The 7,404-nt window shown below is 41.5% G+C and overlaps 1 long non-coding RNA gene across 1 annotated transcript; it reads left to right on the plus strand.

Annotated features, from left to right (window-relative positions):
• Nucleotides 1-1,862: 1,862 nt before the first annotated feature.
• LOC138626620 (uncharacterized) lies at nt 1,863-5,816 on the plus strand. The gene is made up of 3 exons (XR_011311308.1): nt 1,863-1,980; nt 3,133-3,186; nt 5,718-5,816. It is a non-coding gene; the product is annotated as an uncharacterized lncRNA (long non-coding RNA).
• Nucleotides 5,817-7,404: the final 1,588 nt, after the last annotated feature.

The following is a 7,404-nucleotide window of genomic DNA, read 5'->3' on the forward strand; positions in this document are numbered from 1 at the left end:
ACTACACTAGACTACACTATGCTACACTATACAATACTATACTATACTACACCAGACTAGACTAGACTAGACTAGAATAGACTAGACTAGGCTAGACTATACTACACTACACTAGACTACACTAGACAAGACTGGACTAGACTAGACTAGACTACACTAGACTACACTAGACTAGACTATACTACACTACACTAGACTAGACTAGACTAGACTAGACTAGACTAGACAAGACTAGATTACACTATACTAGACTACATTAGACTACACTAGACTAGACTAGACAAGACTAGACTAGACTATGCTATACTATACTATACTATACTATACTATACTATACTATACTATACTATACTATACTATACTATACTAGACTATGCTATACTATACTATACTATACTATACTATACTATACTATACTATACTATACTATACTATACTATATTCCGACTGAGGACGATGACCTGATGGTGGTCATAAACAGAAGCCTGTCACAGTAACAGTAAATCTAAATCAGTGTGGGAGTGAAACCACCTTTAAATCTGTGGTTCGGGTCGCCCTTTGTTTACCTTTGAAGAACTGAACACAGGTGAGATGATCCGGGCCCCTCCTCCAACCTGTCCTGCAAAAACAATAGCACCGTTCCAGATATTATCATCTACACTTTTTGGTTCATCTGGTGACAGACCTGTCAGTTTACACAGTTACTCACCTCCTGTTGGGGTTTTTACTTGTTTTTTTCACTGCTTTGAGTCCATATCTATATCATCCAATTTCTACAGAGGACTGCAAAAGCAGTGGATTGTTTGAAGAATCTCCTGTAGGCTCCTTTTCACCTCCTTGACTTGGGGAGAACAGACATGGCTGTGTTCAATTTTTTGCGTCTTTTAATTTGACAACCGGCAAAAGATAAATATTTCGACCCGCTGCTGTAATACAAAATACAAAAAGCATGTTGAGATGGTTGCACTAATTTTCCAGTTGGATGCTTTCAAATGATTGCAGAAGAAGAATGACATCATTAAAACAGTGCCTATCAAACTTCAAACTCCAAAAAATGTAGAAAGTGTGTTGGGATTGCATTTCTGTTTGTTCACTAATGGGACCTGATGTTTCTGTTTATCTAGAATTTTCCTAATTTTCTAAACACATAACAGCAGGTGGCTTAGTTCAGCTGATCTCAGATATAAATACCTTTTTACCTAATTTTCCCAATCTTACCGTAAACCTAACTTTATTTTTTCACTAAACCAGACCTAATGCAAAAAAAAAAACCTTGATGTTTTACATAATGAAACTTTCTTTATGTTATGTTTGGATCCCCAAAAGGTGACTGTAAAAAGATTTATGGAAACATTAAAAAGAAATGCATTTACACAAATACAAAGGACTTTAAAATTGAAGAGGCTTTGCAATAGCTCGTTGGCTCCAGTAGGTGGCAGAAGCAGACAACTGCTTGGAATTATATCAACTGACGAGTCACTGCAGCGCTTCGATTTTGTAAAAAAAAAAAAATCTGACACAAAATGAAAACAAATTAGGGAGAAATATGTATAATAAAGAAAAAAGAGTAATTTATTTATGCTTCATGTAACATTGCTTCTGACGTGCCCATATTTTTTTTTTAATTGCTAGATAACAAAAAAACAAACAAAAAAAATTCATTGACCTCCTGCTTTAAAGTTCTTTTCTATGTTTTTATTTCCCTGCCTTTCTATATGGTCCTGGTCTCATTAAACAGAGAGAGAGAGAGAAAAAAATCATTGGAAACCAAAGATAACCGGAGTCGGAGAAATTCAGTGACCTCCCGATCGACTTCCATCCTTAATGGAGACGGAGTGGAGCAGGCAGAGGAGGAGGCCAGCCGAGTCTATAAATGAACGGCCTGGCTACACGGAGCTCCTGCGTTACTCATCTCTATATTCCTGACAACGAAAGAAAAGCTGAAAACATACCGCTCACATCAACGCCTCAAAGCAGTGTGTTTGTGTGTGTGTGTGTGTGTGTGTGTGTGTGTGTGTGTGTGTGTGTGTGTGTGTGTGTGTGTGTGTGTGTATCATGTTTTGTAGAGTTTCTCGGCACCTGCAGCATTGAAGATAGCGTTTTTGCGTGTGTGATCCAGACACGCTGCTCCGGTTGGGGAGGAGGAAGGGGTGAGGGGGGAGCAGCTGATGGGGTAAGGGGTGGGGGCGGGGGGAGTAGCTGCAGTGAGGAGTCGACTGCAGGGGATGCTGCCTCCGATGTGCCCTGGATTATTAAAGACATATACATGCATTATACTGCACTCGTTTAAGCGTTTGCTATTTATTCACTGTGATCCTTCCCTGTAAAAAGCAATAAAAACAAACAAACAAACAAATAAACATATAATTCTGCATTTCTTGGTTTGTTTGAATATTCTTTCAAACTCAGTTTTATTTGAGATGTAAACAGTAAAGATGCATTTAGAAAACCCTGCATAAATACATGTATTTTGATAGATAAATGGATTAAAGATAATCTGAAAGGCAAATAATACAAATGAACAAACTGTTGAAGTTTGTAGCACATTCACATCCAGTACTGATTGAATACTTATGTTTACAAATGACAGTAATATAATATAATATACTCAGCAAATATAAACTCAACCAAAACTAGACGCGTCATATTATATATTAAAGTTCAAAATGTTCCACAGTTTGTTGGAAGTTCAAATGAAGCTTCAGCGACCTGAGTTAAATAAATCAACATTGCAGAGTTGTTTCTTTTCTTTGTGGAAGTATTTCTTTCTGCACTTCAGGAAAGCAACATAATCTGTGGAAACAATGAACAAATTATGAACAAACTAGATTTTGGATGTTTGAACAGCTGATTTCTTCTCTGGCCTGCACACAGTTAAATGTTTGGCAAACACATCGTCTCTGCTTCGAACTTGCCTTCAGACAGGAGTTTAATAAACCAACCAACGGACTGAACGTGCAGATCAACCGAACTGGGTGGATGAGGTTTGTGTCCAACCTTTCCAACGACTGTTTTCATACCAGAATCTTCATGCTCAGGTTCAATTCTTTTTGGACGTATGTTACTAACACAAATTTTCTTCTATCTTTCTCATGCTCATTTGTTTGTGAAAACATGTGTCTTGTGTTGCAGGAACAGGAACGCAAATACTGAGAAGCAGGAAGTGAAAGAAAAGAAACCTGCCCGGTGAGTTGCATTAACCTGGCAAGCTAGCAGACAGTAATGGATGAAATAAAACAACAACTGGCAAAGAGGGAGCATCGTTAAATGTTCATTAAATCAGGAAAGACCAAAACTAAAGTATTTCCAAAGCATGCATTTAAATTAGTATGAGAAGCAGAAAATGGCTTAAATTCAGCAATAAGTTTGGTTCATAATGTGGGTTTGGACCAGCTTTGGTTATCTAAAGGTTTCCATGCACAGACAGTCATGTGCTTATTGACAAGCTGTCCTTTAAGTGCAATTAGTTTACAGGGAAGAACTCTTCCTGTGTGTTGTGTTTAAACTGAATGCGACACGAATGTTCACCTGGCGTTACTCGCGTGAGAACGGCCGCTCAAGTTCAATATTTTCAACTCAGGCGGAGACGAATTCACAGACATTTGCGTCTTTGCATTAAAGTTGTATGTAATCGCTCCGCGGGAAAAATGTGCTTCACATTTGGTCTGAAAACAACATTCGAGTGGAGAAAACCAATGGAAGGTTTTATCTGTGTTTTATCCGTTGCAGCACAGACATGTTCCAGGTGAGTTGAGTTGCAGGTGAAGAACAACAGCGTGCCGATAAAAGAATCTCACACTCAGCCAGCGTGTTCATCAGAGCCAGACTCACCGTTTCCTGCTGTTTATCTGCTCACTTCTCTTTTTGTCTGCCTGCCTGAAAATAATAAGGCAGCAGTAGCCACACAGAAACTACAGCCAGTGTCCCACGAGAAAAAGCCTTATTATTCCTGTTCATGAGCTTTTAAAAATGGAATCCAGACAGAAGATATTAGTGGGATATTTAATGTGCCAGCTAGAATCGCTCCTTGTTTATCTGCTATATTCTTCCTCGCTCTCCCTGCTGAGTTCTAAATAAGCTGTTTGTCATTGCCAGTACACAACATAATTAAAATAACCCTAGTTATAGATCTGTGTCGGACTACACACCAGGAGCTGCCCGGGTGAAACACCTGATAGGCTGATCGTGGATCTTTGATTACTAATTATTGTTAATCGTTGCAGCACCTCTCGCTGCCGACTGTTACACCTGACTTGAGCTAACAGAGAGATGTTTCCTGTCTGCACAGCATCACACACATCGCCAGCTGAAAGTAACGGAGAGAAGTATGATGACTTACAAAGCCCTACATGACCAGAAGATAATGGACTCGTCTCTGTATTTGTTCTTCTGGACCTCAGTGCTGCTTTTGATACGATTGATCATAAGATCTTATTACAGAGATTAGAAGACGTTACGAGGATTAAAGGAACTGCATTAGACTGGTTCAAATCCTACTTATCAGATAGATTCCAGTTTGTCCATGTCAACAATGAGTCTTCCAGACAAACAAGAGTTAGTTATGGAGTTCCACAAGACTCAGTGTTAGGCCCAATACTTTTTACTTTGTACATGCTTCCATTAGGAGATGTCATCAGGAAGCACTGCATCAACTTCCATTGTTATGCAGATGACACTCAGCTATATCTTTCTATAAAACCAGATGAAACTAATCAGTTAGTAAAACTTGAAGCCTGTCTAAAAGACATAAAGGCCTGGATGACCAAAAACTTCCTGCTTCTAAATTCAGACAAAACAGAAGTTCTTGTACTTGGTCCTAAACACCTCAGAAACTCTTTCTGTAATCACTTAGTTACTCTCGATGACGTTGTCTTGGCCTCCAGCAAAACTGTGAGGAACCTTGGAGTCATCTTTGATGAGGATTTGTCCTTTAGACACCAGATAAAGCAAATCTCCAGAACTGCCTTCTTTCATCTACGTAATATTAATAAAATCAGGAAAATCCTTCCTCAGCATGATGCAGAAAAACTCATTCATGCATTTGTTACTTCTAGACTAGATTATTGTAATTCCTTGTTGTTAGGATGTCCAAATTACTCATTAAAAACCTGCAGCTGATCCAAAATGCTGCAGCAAGAGTACTGACGGGATTTAGCAAGAGAGATCATATTTCTCCAGTTTTAGCTTCTCTTCACTGGCTTCCTGTGAAATCAAGAATAGAATTTAAAATTCTCTTGATGACTTACAAAGCTCTACATGACCAGGCTCCATCATATCTTAGAGATCTTATAGAACCATATAATCCTAGCAGAGATCTTCTCTCTCAGTACGCTGGTCTACTTGTGGTTCCTAGAGTTTCCAGAAGTTGAATGGGAGGCGGAGCTTCAGTGTTCAGGCTCCTCCCCTGTGGAACCAGCTCCCAGTTTGTGTTGGAGGGTCAGAAACCCTCTCTAGCTTTAAGATTAGACTCAAAATGTTCCTTCTTGATAAAGCCTATAGTTAGGGCTGGCTCAGGTAGGCCTGAACCAACCCTTAGTTATGCTGTTATAGGCCGAGGCTGCTGGAGGACCTCGTTACATGCTGAGCTTCTTTTCTTTCCTCCTACTCTTTAACTGACTCATACCTCACCATCTTCTTCTCTCCCATAGTTTCTTCTTATTATCTGTTGTCTCCATTCAGTTCCTTCACTCGTGTAGTTTCTGTTCTTTCTTTTCCAGATGTCCCGTCATGGAGCTGCATGTCTCTGCTCTGTGCTTGTCGTCTCCACCAACAGTTCTTCTCTTCTATCTCTATGCTGTCCTTTTCTCTCTCTGCTCTCCTCTTACCTCCAACCGGTCGAGGCAGATGCTCCGCCCACCTCTGATCCTGGTTCTGTTAACAGATGCTCTGCCCACCTCTGATCCTGGTTCTGTTAACAGATGTGCTCCACCTCTGAGCCTGGTTCTGTTAACAGATGCTCCGCCCACCCCTGATCCTGGCTCTGTTAACAGATGCTCCGCCCACCTCTGATCCTGGTTCTGTTAACAGATGCTCCGCCCACCCCCGATCCTGGCTCTGTTAACAGATGCTCCGCCCACCTCTGAGCCTGGTTCTGTTAACAGATGCTCCGCCCACCCCTGATCCTGGTTCTGTTAACAGATGCTCCGCCCACCTCTGATCCTGGTGCTGACAACAGATGCCCCGCCCACCTCTGAGCCTGGTTCTGTTAACAGATGCTCCGCCCACCTCTGATCCTGGTTCTGATAACAGATGCCCCGCCCACCTCTGAGCCTGGTTCTGTTAACAGATGCTCCGCCCACCTCTGATTCTGGTTCTGTTAACAGATGCCCCGCCCACCTCTGATCCTGGTTCTGTTAACAGATGTTCTCCACCTTTGATCCTGGTTCTGTTAACAGATGTTCTCCACCTCTGATCCTGGTTCTGTCGGAGGTTTCTTCCTGTTAAAGAGAGTTTTTCTTCCCTCTGTTGGAGGTTTTTCTCCCTTAAAGAGGAGTTTTTTCCTCCTAGCTGATGTGGGAATTGTTGAATTGTTGAATTGTTGGTTTCTCTGTATAATATTGTAAAGTCTTGCTGTAAAGACTTTAATGTGTTAAGTGCCATGAAATAACCTGTATTGTGATTTGGCGCTATATAAATTAAGTTGAATTGAAGTGTTCATCGGTTTAATTGCGTTGCCCTTCAACTCAACTTGTGCCAACAATGGTTCAACGGTTTCTGTGGGGGCATTTCTTTTTGTCTGTTACCTAACATTATCTGCTCAGTAGTCAGAGCGCTGAGGGACAAGTGATTTTAACTGCGTGTTGTTGTTTTTTTAATTCGTTCCATTCAAAGATGAAACCAGATATAAACACGATCGAGAAACATTTCAGAAGTAAATTCAAATAGACTGAGGTGAAGTGGAAAACTGTCCTGAGGTCTGATGGATCATAATCTGACATTCTGTTTAGAAATCATGGACGCTGCATCCTCCAGGTTAAAGAGGAGAGGGACCACCCAGCTTGTTATCAGTGCTCAGTTAAAAAGCCAGCATCTGCACCATGTCCACCTGTTGCTCATCAACTCTGGGTCCCGATCCTCATCCGACTAATCACCTCCAGCAGTAGATCTACTCCTGCTCTTCCACTCCACTCTGTCAGAGCATTATGTCTGCCATCCTGCTCAAACCTGCCTTGGTTTTTTGGAGGATTTCCAGCGAGCCTTCCCTGTTTCTACCTGTCTAGAAAGAAGAACAGCCCTCTGCTCGGTCCACTCACCTGGGTTCCTCTCTCGTCCACTGGCTGGTAACTCTCCACTCACCTGGGTTCCTCTCTCGTCCACTGGCTTCACCTGTCAGTCGTCTCTCACCTGCAGACCTCTGGTCCCAGCATGCACCTGGTCCATTGCTGCTCAGCAGAAACTCCGGTG

The sequence above is a fragment of the Brachyistius frenatus genome, unplaced genomic scaffold, assembly GCF_029030835.1.
Source record: "Brachyistius frenatus isolate BFR_SWC_R1_liver_20210118 unplaced genomic scaffold, ASM2903083v1 Contig_75, whole genome shotgun sequence".
Taxonomy (NCBI): Eukaryota; Metazoa; Chordata; class Actinopteri; family Embiotocidae; genus Brachyistius; species Brachyistius frenatus.